The sequence below is a fragment of the Phalangium opilio genome, unplaced genomic scaffold (genome assembly GCF_054372755.1).
Source record: "Phalangium opilio isolate 3A_F unplaced genomic scaffold, DU_Popi_V2 ptg000075l_1, whole genome shotgun sequence".
Classification (NCBI taxonomy): Eukaryota; Metazoa; Arthropoda; class Arachnida; order Opiliones; family Phalangiidae; genus Phalangium; species Phalangium opilio.
Genome location: NW_028324184.1, coordinates 275,790 through 292,905, shown reverse-complemented (window position 1 = coordinate 292,905; position 17,116 = coordinate 275,790). Strand labels below are relative to the sequence as shown.

Genomic DNA, 17,116 nt, shown 5'->3' with positions numbered 1-17,116 from the left:
AAACTGAGTGACGTCACGATGGAAAGTTCTTCGGGATGCCAAGAATAGTGGGTGAGTACATATTTCATAATTTGTCGCGCGAATAAGCAAACTTTTAGGCCATAGCGGTAATGCGCCCATCTGGAAGTCACGTGATCATGTCACCTTGTGTAAGACCGTTGAACATATTTTCTCCAAGACACCGGTGGAGCAGCTAGAGGCCGACCAACGAGGGATCAAGTTTATTACGGTCCTACCTAGAGGGTCGTGGGAAACCTACAAACTATCGATACTGAACTGACTATGACACTGTAACAGAAATTAAACGTCAAAATGTGTCAATCGGTTTCCCGAACTGTTCAAAAAAATAGACACTTTAAGTCGCGTCGAGGGTTAGTTTAACCAAGTTTAGCTTTGTGAAGTTTTCGCGTGATCGTATTTGTGCGCGTGACAATTTTCACCATCTTTGGATATATAATTCGATCGTCGATAAAATGTAAGTACCCGTTTATTTCGTGTTTTTATCGCACGTTTTGTTATGTCCTTGTGCTTTTTTTGTCCTATTTGGTTATTAATGACGTCAGACATCGAAGCCTACGTGATTATGAAATAATCTTATACTAACTCCCGATATGGTATAAGCGTTTTAAATCCTACGCTAGAATGAAGTGTTTATACCCATTATCCAAAATTGAAGGAAAATCTAAAACAAACTTAGCTCCCTCGTATCGTGAATTTAAATTCTTTCAATTTTGTCATTAGAACCCCCGAGCCTTCTAAAAAGAAAAAAAAGCCCAAGCCTTGGTATTATTTTACAATTGATATAAAATTCGTATAGGGGGACGTATTTTCAAGTTAATGTCGGGATGATGGGGAGGGGAAGGGAATGTATGTGGAATCCTCGTGTTACTTTACACTGAAAATACAGGCAAATAGAAGGGGTGATCTTTCACATTTAATTTTGCCAAGTGACGTAGTGATTTATCTAGAGTGGCCTTAAGAAGCCGTGAGTGGTGGCTCATTTCTTATTAATCGCGCTCTTTTTAACCCTTCAACTTCAGTCCTTTCTTTTTTATTATTATTTTCGTTCCTCCGTTTCACCCCTTTTCACTCTAACCATATAGCAATAGCATTCTCCGCTAACGTTCATTTCGACCCCTAGAAACATCAATTATTCAAAGGGGACTTTGGGATGAAGAGATCGTTTCCTTCTATTCCATCCCCCTTTTCTTCATCCGCATCTTCAACTATTCTGAATATGTACGAGCTAGAGGAGATGGATATTTTTAGCGAAGTTACGTGGCAATATATTCTGTGCAAAATGTTAATAGCGTTCTTGTAATGTTAAGTATCCAACATTCCCTTAGAAGATACGACCTAAGATTTATGAAGTTACTTTTCGAAAATTTCGCATATTCACTCGGTATCTCTCGGAGGAGAGAGAGTCGGACGGAGAAGCTTTGCTCTTGGGCTTCCCTTCTTCTTAATCAACTCTTCCGCCTCTATCCTCTCACCAACCATCTTTTTCTTCTCTCCCCCCCCCCTGTTTCTCTATCACGCTCTTCTCTCTCTTTCTTTCGTCTACCTTCAAATTGTGTCCGGGAAATTTGAACCAGTGGAATTGTAAAGTGATGATATATTAAAAAAAAAGAGAGAAAGAAAGAAAAACTAGATTTCGTCCAAAGTTAAAACAGAGGCCTTGGGTCGTGTTGCTTGCATTTTTCCGGATACTCCATGAAGCTCCTGCAGTTTTGTACGCGCGCATTCGGTCTTCATCCCGTCGCAAATTGAAAAGGGGTGCGTTTCGGATGGGAACCTTCCCTCCCCCTCCTTCCTTGTAAAGAGTGAAGTTGTTTGAATTAAGGTCGATGTTCGCATTAGGTTTTTTTCTTCTTCAAATTTTCAATTTCATCCAGGGAATTTATCGTTATATTCAACTTTATTTACACGATAATAAATCAAAATAAGAGCTTGAATCTTAAATGAGGACGAAATAGGCCTTGTTTTTCTTTATGCGTATATCTTTCATAATTTCTTCTTTTAAGTTATCCGTTATTTATGGAAAATATGAGATGGTAACGTAAAATTAAATTTTGAATGAAACCTAAATAATTAATTTTAATTACCTCGCATCTTAAATTAGATTTATCCAAGCTCATCTTTGTCGTTTTAAAGTTCTAGCTCATTAAAATTAAACTCTAAAAAAATAATATTGCAAAGTTGCTTCCATGAATTTACCAGTTAACAAGTTGGGAAAACCAAAATATTACCTCTCCGAGTCAAGACGACTACTTACAAACTTATTTACCCAGATATGGAAATGTTTCTTAAGTTAAAATTTATGAAATATGAAAGCAGTATACAAAGCATAGCAAATATACTGTAAATCAGACGACATTTTACATCCAATAATGATATACTTGTACACATTAAAATCATCCGATGGGGGAGAAACGGGAAATGAAGAGATAAAACTTTGGAGGGATACTACCTTTACGTGTTTGTAAAGGCCCAATTTTCTACTCCTCAACTGTATGCCCTCTATGTTCAAAGCCATATTCACAACAGGGTTGCCATATAAACACTATCCTCTCGTTTCACCTCAACGATTTTCTTAGTTTGTCAACATGACTGTTAACGTTACATAACACCAAAGCTTATTTGTGGCTACACACACTGAAAGTAAATGCGTACCATGAAAAGCATGAAAACACGAAGCTATTATCCGATTACGATCAGACCTTTCACTGGTCTGGGCTGCGTTCAGCAGAGCTCACCAAAAAAGACAGCGGATTATGGAAATGTTTACCGGTGAGCTCTGTCGTCATAGCTTTTCTCCGGTCATCGGCGTTTTATAAATGACGCTAGCGCAATAAAGCGTGCAAGGTACCAAGGCTTAACAAAAATTGTATGATAACATATTTATAGAGATAGATAACAACTTTTATAACTAAAATTAGAAACTTACATATCTCTTAAAATTCTCGCGTGATCAACTGGTTTCACGCCAATTAAATAGCTATAGTCCCATAGATCTATTTGTATTGATTCATCCATGGTTTTTTCGCCAAGCTGAGAACTACACGTTTTACGTCACGTTATCCAAAAGGCCGACTATTTTCTTTGAAGACCGCGCTAGCTCAGCGCTAAGCACCGTGACGTCAAAATTCAAAAACAAAACCCCGTTATGTAGGACACTGCTAACAGCGCTGGGCTCTGCTGAACGCGGCCCAGATTTCCACCATGGTTATAAAATCTAAGCCTAATTATTTAATAGTGTATTTAACTTTCGGCTCACTCTGAACCGTTAATGTCTCTGCATTACAGAAACGAAAACCAAACCCAAGCGTTTACTTTTTGGTTCACTAGGCCTATTAACAAATAACAGTTCATTTGACCAACATTATAGCGTTGCGCTTGTATTCACTTTAGGAAGGATTATGCTATAAACAGATGTAGTATAGCTTCTGTAATATATAAACAACCATTTTAAATAATAATATTCAAAAAAATCTTTGGAATATCAAAATGAAATAGAGCTTTAAAGCTACAAAAGTACTAAATGCATCATAATTACGAAAAATATTTCCACATATTCATTTTATATTATTGAAAACGGGAATATTAAGGTTCTGAAGGATTTCTTTACACATCAAAACAAAAACGAACTTCTAACGCAGCGCACTAGTGTAACAACGGACGGACACATATAGACAAACACATAGACTACTGTTTTACCCTTTCCGTATTAATTTTGAGTTTAGAGACATGATTATCTTAAATATTAAAATAAATATAATTAATATTAAATATTTTCTTCGATAGTTGTTCGCCTTATTGAGCGTTACATCGTTTTGAAAAAGAATAATTAAACATTCTTGAGAGACTTGACTAATATTGGCGTTTGAAATGAAGCATACGCCGGTTGCGTCGCCTTACTCAAATAGGTAGTATATAAGGGCGTCGAATCGCAGCTATGGATAAGAACAGCGCAATTGCGTGAACCTTTGGTGGAAGCCCCACCTTAGGGAGGCCGGACGTTTCTCGTAACCCTGGCCGATCGCCGCGTATGTCTTAACCTTAACGATGATGATGGAGTAGAAGCCAGGTGTACAGACTGGTGTCCATGTGGGATGGACAAAAACAAAGACCAGAAGATGGTGGTGTTAGAAGCCAGGTGTACAGACTGGTGTCCATGTGGGATGGACAAAAACAAAGACCAGAAGATGGTGGTGTTAGAAGCTAGGTGTACAGACTGGTGTCCATGTGGGATGGACAAAGAGCAGATGACGGTGGTGATTAGAAGCCAGTGTGTACAGACTGGTGTCCATGTGGGATGGACAAAGACCACAAGAGGGTGGGGATTAGAAGCCAGTGTGTACAGACTGGTGTCCATGTGGGATGGACAAAGAGCAGCAGACGATTGTGGTAAGAAGCCAGTGTGTACAGACTGGTGTCCATGTGGGATGGACAAAGACCAGAGGCTGGTGATGTTAGACAGGCAATGGAGTAATAGCCTGTAAGTGTATTACAATTTTCGAAATTTCCGGAAATTGAGAACACGTTTGCTCCGATTTGCAAACTGCGAACGCGGTCACGTGGGTATAACAACAGACAGACACACACACACACACACACACACCCACACACACACACACACACAGACACGTCGAAATTAGAACCTCTCCGTGACATACGTCACTCGGAGAGGTAAAAATACTTGGTAGGCTTAATTGATGCATTTATTTAATGCCAAAGGAGTAGCCAATCGTACCACGAGCGTGATCACGTGACCAGTACACCGAGGACATCCTTTATAGTTGTCGCCCGTGCTAATCTTTCCACTTGTAAAATCTCGCTTAAAGCGCGATGGTTCGAACGTGGACCTTTTGTCAAAGCTAAATCGAAGAAAGGATGGTGTAGTTCTTTGTGTACGTAGTAGGAAATTGTCCGCCATCCCTTTCTCCGCCCCCGAGTAATCTCCTCAGTGCACCCTTTTCCCACTCATTGCCGTCGTGTCCTGTTCTGTCTTATATAGAAGGCAGGCAGGCGCTTGATCTGAGATTCTAACCTCGCGGCTGCCACTCTTGAATTACCTAATCGTCTATGATTCCTATTACCGCTATAACAATAACCTTTGTTGCATTCTCTCCAAGTCGTGTTCAACGAAAGAGCGAGGCCCTTAACTTCGAACGTCTACAAGCGTAGTAGCTCGGAGAGTTCATTCACGTTACTAAGAATATATTCTGAATGTACCTTGCAGAGAAAATTTCTCTGATCATTTTAAATCTATCACTGATAAAATATGTAAAGATCTTAACTCGAATCGTAACACTAAAACGGTGGCCTCTAAGATGACCGCGCAAAGGGTACGCGAGGATGTGTTTACAGTCCAAGTAATTCCACAATCTTAGTAACACGAATTACGTACCTATTTTTATGTGTAGCATATTTTTCCTTTCGCCTTACTTTGAACGGATTTATGTTTATACGTGGAATGTATAAACATTCAGCGCAGCGCAAATTCAAACGTGTATACTTTTTTCTCTTTCCCAATGCGGACTATATAACATTATGTATTGCACCGCCGTATCTTTACCAGTAATATCATTTCTAACTTAGCGTCGAAGGCCATAAATTGAAATAAACGAGCGAAATTAACTTGAAGTTACTAAATGCTTTTAATTTTAGGAGAAGTTAGCCATGCACGAGTCGCCATAGTGGTTTAAATTGAACTCTCGCAAAGTATCGCTGATTAGGTTTTTGAGTGTGATTTATTTTTTTTGAAATATCTTTCGTTGTTTCGAGTTTATTAACTTTTGTCCGCATTGTAATGTTTTATATCTAGTCTCCGATGTTATAGCGTGCGAAATGACTAACGTAGCTGTTCACTAAAGTTAGTAGCTAGGGTTAAGAATAGGCGTCGTATAGTTTTCGGGTCAGGTGTTATGGGATTATATGGAATTATATTATGCTAGTTTTGTTATATAAAGCGCGGGATCCGGTTGATCTTATTTTCAGTTATTTTTCTGTCTTTATGATCTTTGCTATAGGGTATCATACTATAGGGAAAAGATATAACTTTATGAGGACTGTATTCTTGTATCTCCATGTAGTAAAGATGAAAAACCAAAACGTATATACACGGAAGACCCTCTCAGGTTTTATCGGTTTATGATATCAAGCATATACCAGCGTTAGGTATAATGATATACGTCACATTTGAATTGTGTGTAAGGTTTATAAACCAAATAAGAAAGTTCTACAATGTTCATGCATGTTTTCAAATTGCAATTGAACTAAAAAGTTCTCGCAATTCGCGTAGTTCTTGGTCTATTTTGGCCTACTCTTTACGCTAGCTTTTTACGCGTAAAAATCTAACCTATATCAAGAAAAGCTATAACTATATACTCTCTTATTTTTGACGACACACTTTGGAAGTGCGCCAGTAATCCAACTCGGCATGCACGAGCTAGGCTGGATCAAAACATTATTCTTTATCCGCGTCTTGGACATTCTTGGCGTTGCGTTGCCTTCCCAAGGGACATCTAAAACCAGAGTATACTAGACCAGGCTCTTTGAGTCATGGCTGTCTACAGCTGCGCCTGTAAAATTCTGGGCACCGTATATCTCCAATTTTGGTTTCAGGCCCACTTTCTAAGACTAGCGTTGTACAGTACAGTACCAACCGTAATAGTAAGGTTAAGTTTTATAAATCTTTGAATTTTGTCTTTGAAAGCATTCAACAATGTAGAATAATACAATAATTCATTATTCTTAACTTAGCATTATGTTTCAGACGCTGTAAGTCCTTACTTGGCCTGTTTAATCGAACTATGTGTTTTCTTAACCTATCTAATGTAGAAAGCCACCTTTTGATCGTAAAAACGGTAAGACCTCTACACTATTCTCGCCATATGACGATAAAACCATCCGGCGCGAACCAACTGTTAGACCAAGCGTAGGTTAAAACTATCATTTTGTTGAACTCCCGTTCCGAAACGTTAATTGAATTTAACTTTGGCGAATTTAGATTCGGTTTTTGCCGAATAGTATCAAAAGTTTTCACCTAACGAAAACTCGGTTCAATAAGTTTGTTGAAGTCGTACCAAAAGCACGTATGTAGAAATTAGTTAAATTAAGAAAATTAAACGTAGAATAGGATTAAGTTTAAAATTAACTTGAAAAGCCGTGTTCTTAGGGACTAAAATCTGAATCTTAAAGGTATTTTACGACTGAATCGTAGATTTAGAATTTGAAAATCTACGCGCCATTTTGGCGTTAGGCTTAACTGAAATGATTAATGTATTTGCATAGGAAGGGAGACCACATTAGGAAAGGAGGCGTAACGTAGATTTTCACTGAATTTATAGTACAGAATGTTTACTGATAAACTTAGCTCGAGTCCTAAGTGGTTTAACACGATAAGGCGTTAGACGTAATGACCCAAACTTGTCTTAATCGTCAGGCCCTTGACAGAGAACTTGTATCGCGTATAGTAGCGAGTGACGCGCCGTTTCCTAAGAAGTTAACTAGTTCACCAATCGTATTTTAAGGTGAATTTTGCTCCTTCTAAGTTAATTTGATGATTTTAGTTTATAGCAAGCGTGTTACAAAACAAGAATTAGTTTTCAGTTGGTTAAACTAATATGACGCCATTATCCCCGGTTTGAGAAATGATACTGTGTGGGTGTGTGTGCTTTTGGGGAGCATTTTATCGAATTTTCCAATCAGAACAAACTGGATTGGAAGTTTCCATCCCTTATAGGTTTCTAAAGCAGTATGACCACTCTTCATTTTTATTCTGCACGCGCCAGTTTTATATTGCCTGGAGAATGGATTTATATGCAGCCAAAAACTATAACATAATAATATAAAGCTCAAATTCAGGGAAAAACACATTGAGGAAAGTGAAGTACTTCGCCTATGCTGTGTTTTTACCTCGCTTGACCATTTATAATGAAGTCCTACTACTTAACAAGTAAAGAGTATCCTCGACACTTCACCTTCGCTTGTTGAACTAACAATTATAAGATTAATATTAGCTAGGCTTAGGCGTAACTCGAGGCTACGTTTAAATCAACGCGCTCCCCGGACATGCGGAGTTCGTCGCTCATTAAGGGAATTAGGTTTTGTAGAAAGGGGGCGTAAGTGGGAAGGAAGGCTGCTGGAAAGCTTATCCTAGCATTAACATCTTTAAATTATGTAGTCGATTCGAAATCGGCAAGGCGACGCCTAGTTTAACATAATATTCCGTAATGGAGGAAAACTCCCCGTCTGGATGAGGAGGGAAAATGCAGGAGGATGTGTCTTGACATTAATACGCGAGTAACTGGTCTATCCTGGTTTACACTTGTCTAGCTAGAAGCCAGTAAGCATCTATACCCCTTTGTCTCAAATCGACGGCACTCGTGCTATATAGACAATATGGAGACAGATAAAATATCCCCATGCAACTCGACGGTTTTTCAGTCGTTAGGAATTCACTATATATTTGAGGTTATATTTTAGGAATGCGTCGTCTGTATTTTAACGATGTTTTCGGCTTTGCAAATTATGACTGTTTCCTGAATATCAAAACAGCGGCTAACGTATATACGCTGACGAGAATGTATACTTTGAAACCATAGTCAAAATAGTTTAACTTAACGCCAAACCTGCACTGCGCTGTTTAGATTTCATTATTAAAAAAATAACCCATATAAAACCTGAGAACGTATCTTAGCTTTCCTCGAGTTTGTTATTTTGATCTGGATAATTTTACGCTGCATATACCAACATGGCGGCGATGCATGATGAGCCGAGATTAACGTGACTCTACAGCCCAATTTTGTCTTTCAACTTTCTCAGTTCTTATATGGGTTCTTCTAGAACATACAGGTACCGAGATTAAACCCGGTTGGTGTAGTCCCTTTTCCGGGGCCTCCAATCCCCCGTATAGCTAATCCTTCATTATCATCAATGCTGGTATGGAAAATTCATAACCCAATTCGCTATCAATTTCGTTTAATCCTTATGATTCGAAAAGGCGAGCGCCAGCGGATAAGATTAACCCGGGAAGTACAAACTCTACTTCCAAATTAATTAAACACGTCGTGAACTAAAGAGCGTATGGCGGGAATTAAATATTAATGGGGGTGGGAAATAAGAGGTATAATTCAGACTGGTGATCCCCTGTCAAAAGTTATAGATTTGCGATTTCCGGGGCCGTCCGAATTAATCAAAACATCAGGAGGAATTCTCCTTTCGAACGAAAAATCAAAGGTCGCGCTCGGTATTCGAAATGACAGGCTATGTCAATAATTCGATGCCAATACGACGTAAATCATCTTCTGATTAATTAAATTCTCGTAAAATTCTGTAAAGCTTGTGAATTGGTATTGACACGTAATCTTATATAACTCATTCTTCTATTTTATTTTTGACCTGACAGCAAAATTTAAATCAATTTTGATCGCGAGAAATTCGATACGATTTAGGTATTGGAAATTATGAATTATGATTTATGGATTGGAAAGTTTTAATTACGAGACGTCGAAAGTTAGGGCGTTTAATAAATATGCTAAAATTATTAAATTAAATAATTAATTTAAATATTGAGCTGTAATCAAATCCAAAAAAGTTTTTAAAAAAATTATTATATAATTTTACCAGAAATCAAATATAAAATGATCATTTAGAACACCCTTAAAATCACGACCAACTTCAAAGTGTGCCTATTTACTTTGAAACCAAAAGATAAGTGATTTTGTCCATCAGATTTGCGTGTTATATATAGATACGAAGACACGGTGTTAGTGAAGCGAAAAGGTAAAGGTGTAAGAGCGTAGAAAATTAATTTACATCATCATCATCACTACTATCGTATCCTGGTTCGTTCACTTAATTAAAGGTTGGAACCTACGAATAACCGGACTTACCAAATCCTTAATCTCTTTGCGGGTCTCCTCACCTATACATTACATATGCACTGGCGGCTCTGTCGGCAAGCTCGTTTCGAGTAAACAACTTTGAACCACGCGCTCACCCTTCCTCCGACACTGTTCCATCGTCAGTATTAAACAACAGTTGGAATTAATTAAGTACTCCCAGGAAATGCTTGAATATTCAAGCGTATACCGTAGTATGACGCGGTCTATTGCCAAGGGAAATCTCTAATATTTTGAATATTAACTTACGTTATATTAGTGCGTTCAGTATGTTTATGTAATGGTTTCATTCTTGAATACGTTCATATTTTCCCAACGAAAATACCGGATTTTTCTATTGAATCTTAACCACTACCGTTGTTATTACTCCATACATATTAAAATAAAAAAAAACCCTGAGAAACTCAGGATAATCGGTTTTCAAGTCGCGAGTCCTGTTTTATTTCAAATAAAATTTAGTCAAACTATGCGCACTTGTATGTGTTTCTGTTGTGTAGTGGTTATCACATCCGCTTCACAGCCGGAGAGCCCGGGGTTCGAGACCACGTGGGTGTAGAGAAATTCTTTTATGCTCGTTAGCTTAAATTCACAACTAAATTAGCTCAAAGAGGGTTCAACATCGTGTATCGTGGCTCAGTTGGTAGAGCCATTGCATGCCAATACCTAAAAGATCAATCTTCGAAGATGGTCAGTGTCCCAAAGTGAATCAGTACCCGAAGTGGTCAGTATCCCACAGTGGATCAGTGCCCGAAGTGGTCTGTGCCCGAGGTGGTCAGTATTCCACAGTGGATCAGTACCCGAAGTGGACAGTGCCCGCTGAAGTCGTGTCTAATGGTTCGTGCTCAGATACCGAAGTTACTTTTTATAGCTATTTTTAAATTGAAATAAGATTTAGTCAAACGATGCACAGTTGTGTATGTATCACTGGTGTAGTGGTTGTGTCATCCGCTTCACATACGGAAGGCCCCGGGTTCGAGACCACGTGGGTGCGTGAAGTTTCTTTTTTTGAACAGTTTAAATTCACAAATAAATTAGCTCAAAGAGGGTTTAACATCGTGTATAGTGGCTCAGTTGGTAGAGCCATTGAAAGCCAATACCTAAAAGATCAATCTTTGAAGATGGTCAGTACCCGAAGTGGTCAGTGACCGGTGAAGTCGTGTCTAATGAAGTTCGTGCTCAGATACCGCAGGTTGATTTTGTTTTTGTAGTTAGTTTTAATATCAAATAAGATTTAGAAAAACGATGCACACACTGTAAAAAAAAATGTGGCGGAAACGCTCCTATAAAGGTATTTTCGACCCCCACCCCAGACGTACTATATAAGGTATGAATTCGCACCCTTCATATAGGGTATTAATGTGAACCCCTAGATAAGGGGCGTTTTTTTATACCATTGGGTAATTTTTCGCGCCTTAATAGGTACATATTAGTAACATAGTATTTGTCTTTGAAGCAACAGAAGGGAATAAATATGTACCCTTCTTGAGTGATTGGGGTATAAATAAACTCCATATATGGTGCTTTTCCGGACAACAACAATTTGAATTAGGGGTGCGAAAAAGCGCCCTTTCTCCATTTAGGGGTGCGTTTTCAGACCATTAAAGGTATTTTCTTGGATATCAAAAATTTGGCTCAGGAGTGCGAAAAAGCACCCTTTCTCCATTTAGGGGTGCGTTTTCAGACCATTAAAGGTATTTTCTTGGATATCAAAAATTCGAATTAGGGGTGCAAAAAGCGCACTTTCTCCATTTATAGGTGCGTTTTCAGACCATTAAAGATATTTTCCCGTACCCTAAAAATTTGACTCAGGGGTCCGAAAATATTATTTTTCTCCATTTTAAGGTGCATTTTGTTACAATTAAAGGGGTTTAAAAGTTTGAGCAAGGAAATGTGATTATTTTCGACGAAATAGTTTTATAGCCATGAGGTATCTATTGTGATAATTCTTTAAAAGAACTTCAGTGTATAGTTAACTTTATCGGGGTCAATTAAGATTCGGACTAAAATACTTTAACACTTTGATTTATTTTTAAATTATTTATACTTCATTAATAAAAATTAAATTATAACTTTTTTATTGAACAAATAGCTACTTTAAAGCCTATAAATTAATTTCACACTACAATATAATTATTGGAACATTAAGCTTAAACCTGATAATCTAAATATTTAGTACTATGAAAAACTAAACACTTACCAGAAACTATTTCTTAAGAAACCAGATATTAAAAAACTAATGATATCTCACCCCTATATAAAAATTTAATTAATTTATACCATAATAAATCTTCTCTAGTCAAATCAAAAACAAAGATTTTTAACAATATTTTTAGAAAAAAAATATTTGATTACAGAAAGATGACTTTGTTACATTTGTACTAAAATTTCCACCACAGAAACAGATATTATAAACCGCTTGAATAGTTGGTCGACCTTTTTTGACTTAATAAAGATTATTCAGTTGAAGTCATCACGATTAATATAACCCTGCAATGAAAATATTATAGAACTGATTTAAAATTATCTTAAAATATCAAACCGCCGTTTTTAGACATTTTCAAACTCACATTTAAATTTAATCCTTTCCTGTTACAACACTCTAGAACATTACACAACAAGATTCCATTTTAAAGGCATGATGTTATGACTGCTATTTACTGTATCTTTTGTAAGCATTCCATGAAATTTTACATATCAGGTTCATACAAACCTGGACATGTCAGGAAAATAAATTTTTGACTAAAAACTGAGGGAAATTTTCAGTAAAATTCAAGCAACTTCGTGAGGCTAGAAGATTACTCCACTCTAAAATACATCCTGAAACTATTACTCAAAAAAAACCTGTGGAGTTATTTGGTGGTGCCAGAGAAATATATGGGGAAAACCTGGATTTGTCAGGGAAAACGGGACTCCAAAAACTTATGGATGTACTTACAACTAGGGATGCACCGATATATCGGTTATCGGTATATCGGCCGATATATCGGCCTATTTTTTTCATATCGGTATCGGCCAATATCGGCTTCATGTAAACCGATATTTCAGGGAAAAATTTGACAAGACATAAGGTACTCAATGAATACTAATTGAAACATATCACAACTAATTTATTCCCCAAATTTCAAATTTCCCTTTAAAAATGCAAGAATCTCAGTTTTATCCCGTTGTTCACGACTATGAGTAAATAATTTCCCTAGTTTCCCATACCTCCCACAAACAATCGAAGTCGACACTGACGCTCTCTAATGCGTTTGGTACGTGTCACTAATGTACACTCTGAATTTTTCACTTGTGGTCCAAAATTTTGCTTATAACGCTACTTCTTGTTGAACAAAGAACGGAGCTGTATTTTTACTAAAAACCAAATTAGACCACACAACTTTTTAAGGAAGGGGGTTAAGGCTAAAATAATGTAGCGGTACCACATTAAACGAAAGAGATGTGAAACATGTCTCTAATAAAACAAAGGAAAAACGTAAATGGTCCTAAATAATGTTGATTCTACTCTTGGAAACGATATTCATGGAGAAATATTACTTTTTTATGGGCCGATAATATCGGCCGATATATCGGCCGGCCGATATATCGGCTGTACCCATATCGGTGCATCCCTACTTACAACTTACCTAAAACTTTATCATTTTTGACCAAATACCACAATTCTTTTCATTCACATCTTACGTGGAAAATACCTAAATTCATACCAACCTGGGTTTCAGCTGTTTCAAAATTTCACATCACTTAAGTTGTGATTCATGAACTAATCCATCAGTAATGATTTTTTGTAATGCTAAGTGTAAACGGAAAAGTTGCCTTCTGATGGCTGAAAATAGAGAATAAATTAAAATTAACTGGCCAAAGGCTTGCCTTACTTTAAAGGATGAGATCCGTTAGTCAGAACTTTAGTTTTTATGGCTCCTGATTCAAACAAGTCTGAAATAGGAAACATTTTTAAAATTCACACAGTTTATATTAATGTATTACACATAATTATTACCTTGGTTGGACTTGTGAGCGTAACTAATTTTCAAATGGACGTAGTCGCTTAAATGAGTGTCGCTAAGCCTAGTTTGAAATTTTTAGGGTTAAAAAAATATGGCACGCGACGCGCGGGAATTTATTTCACGATGGCGCGTGCGCACGTGACTTTCAAGTAAAAAATTCCTTTTGAGGTATAAATAAACACCCTCCACAACATAAAATATTTACAAATTATTTGACACCCTATAGGGTTAGAATAAACACCTTAAGGTGTTTTTTTAAGAAAATACCTTTAAGGGTACAAATACACCACATCAAAATCCAATTTTTTACCTCTCCGAGTGACGTATGTCACGGAGAGGTATTACACCGGCCGTGTCTGTCTGTGTGTGTGTGTGTGTGTGTGTGTCTGTGTGTCTGTGTGTCTGTCTGTCAGACCCCACGTGACCGCGTTCGCAGTTTGCGTATCGGAGCAAACGTGTTCCCAATTTCCGGACTGCATTGACAGTTCACGGAAATTTGGGTTTGTCTCCTCTGGCTATTCTACTTGAGTTCCAACACCACCAGCTTTGGTTTTCGTCCACTCCACATGGACACTAGTCTGTACGTGCTTGCTTCCAAGCACCACCAACTTCTGTTCTTCGTCAATTCCACCTTGACACCAGCTTCTATGCACTACCATCTTCTGTTCTTCGTCAATTCCACATTGACACCAGCTTCTATGCACCACTATCTTCTGTTCTTCGTCAATTCCACATTGACACCAGCTTCTATGCACCACCATCTTCAGGTCTTTGTCCATTCCACATGGACGCCAGTCAGTCCATTCTGGCTTCTCTTCCTTCGTCATCGTTTGGTTTCAAGATATACGCGGCGAGCGGCTAGGGTTACGAGAAACGTCTAGCCTCCCAATGGCAGGGCTTCCACCATCGGTTCACGCGAATGCGTTTTTATCTATTATTTGGTTTTAAGATATACGCGGCGATCAGCTAGGGTTACGAGAAACGTCTAGCCTCCCAATGGCAGGGCTTCCACCAAAGGTTCACGCGAATGCGTTTTTATCTATTATTATAATGGAAACGGATCGTATATATACCCCAAAATTTGAAGAAAGCGGGCAAGAAGGGTACCCTTCACTTTAAACGTCAATATTAGCAAAGTTTCGAAAGATATTATGAACAACTTTATTTTAAACGATTTAACTATTTTTAAAGTTATTTGCTGGCGATTAAAATAATTAAAAATAATTATATTTATTTAAATATTAAAGATAAACCCAAGTACCGAAGTCGTTAAATCATTGCCTCCTATATCTATCAAGGCCCGTGCATTGCGTTATGTTTCCTACATTGCCTCCTATATCTATCAAGGCCCGTGCATTGCGTTATGTTTCCTACATTGCCTCCTCTATCTATCAAGGCCCGTGCATTGCGATATATTTTATTCATTGCCTGCTATATGTATCTAGGCCCGTGCATTGCGTTATATTTTAAACAACAACCAAAATGAGAAGCTCCTCTCAAAACCATAATAATTTCTTTTTCTCTGTATAGAGCTATTTCAGAGGGGGTAATGGCTACGTCACCAATGCTATTTGCCCATAGAGAAAACCCTCACAAAATGTCCGCCCTACACTCAAAGGCAGGCCCAATTTTCGTAGCAGACGAAATTCCCCCCCTCCCACTGAAATAGCTCTATTAAAATGAAAATACGGATAATATTTTCGGCAATAGATAGAGGGAGCGCCCTTTACAATTTTGTCCAGTACGACCCTACCTAACCGCTGAGGATGCTGGGAGGACTACGGTGCCGTAGGTGGGGGTACACAGGCAACGCTATAGGTATGGGGGTAATGGCTACGTCACCAATGCTATTTGCCCATAGAGAAAACCCTCACAAAATGTCCGCCCTACACTCAAAGGCAGGCCCAATTTTCGTAGCAGACGAAATTTTTCTCCCACTGAAATAGCTCTATTAAAATGAAAATACGGATAATATTTTCGGCAATGGATAGAGGGAGCGCCCTTTACAATTTTGTCCAGTACGACCCTACCTAACCGCTGAGAATGCTGGGAGGACTACGGTGCCGTAGGTGGGGGTACATAGGCAACGCTATAGGTATGGGGGTTTCCACTCCATTCCTCTCTCCTTCAAGATGGAAAACCCATACGCCGATTCGCGGGACAAGTGACAGTGTTGCCAAGCTATGCATTTTCAAAACCACAAAATAGTGAAACGTTGCTTGTCCACTAAAGGTAAATACAATTAGTCTTTGTCAACTGTTACCGTTTAAGATAAATACACATCCTATTTTTTAGTTGTACCATGCGTACCACAATGTTGCCAGGCGTTTATTGAAGGATGCTTGGGTACTTGGTACAGACTGTTACGTCTACCAAGTTTCCTAGCATCCAAGAATAAATAGGATTCATAGAAGCCAGTGTTAAGGGCATGTCATGGGTCAAGTCGTTAAATATATCGACGCAGTCAAATAGCTGATGGCATTATTTTATCCACTTTCCCATTGCCTTCGAGTGGAAGTTCAACTTTGGCACGGACGACAGATGGCGCTCTTAACCTTCTACCCCCAAAAATCGTTGTTGTCTGCTCGTTTTCCCCTTCCGCGTTTTTTCGTTATAAACTTATGATTTAACGAACTGTTAAGATAAAATTTCATATTTCCTAAGACAGATAAGCTTCTACTCCTTTCATATTACTCCCAGTTAGATTTAATGCTTAAAAAATATATTTTCAATAAAAACACCGCTTCCACTAGTGGATTTATACTCCTTGTTAGATTAGTGTAGGTGTAGAGAGTAATCATTACAAACGCTAAAAAATATATTTTCAAAAATGAAGAACATAGAACATTTATTCTATATCAAAAAATATTTTGGTGGTAAGATTGCTTTAGAAAAATCCAAACGGCTAGATATTGGTAAAAAAAGACATGTGTAAGCTATTTGTAGATGAGATAATTGTTTTACATGTTTTAAATGAGACTAAAACTTCCACTATTGTGTCTAAAAAAGTGTTGGCCATGTATATTTTTTAAATATGACGGAATTGCGGTTGATATGATAGCGCCCTATTTGCGAAAAAAACCTTTTTTTAAACAGTTGAATCATTCTTTGATAGAATTTCGAAGGAAGAAGTTAAGTGTTAAATTTGCTCGATTAATTTTGTTCGGCAAATAATATAATTAAGCCTTACGTATTACTGAAGGA

The 17,116-nt window shown here is 37.8% G+C and overlaps 2 protein-coding genes across 3 annotated transcripts in view; one reads left to right on the top strand and one right to left on the bottom strand.

Annotated features, from left to right (window-relative positions):
• LOC149658573 (G protein-coupled receptor dmsr-1-like) overlaps window positions 1-17,116 on the bottom strand; it is a 118,685-nt gene that overhangs the window by 75,660 nt on the left and 25,909 nt on the right. The window lies entirely within an intron of this gene.
• Window positions 412-17,116, top strand: part of LOC149658566 (vasopressin V1a receptor-like) — a 121,126-nt gene continuing 104,421 nt past the window's right edge. The window contains exon 1 of the mRNA XM_089844148.1: window positions 412-475. The gene's annotated coding sequence lies outside the window, so the exon portion shown is untranslated. The remainder of the gene's footprint in view (window positions 476-17,116) is intronic.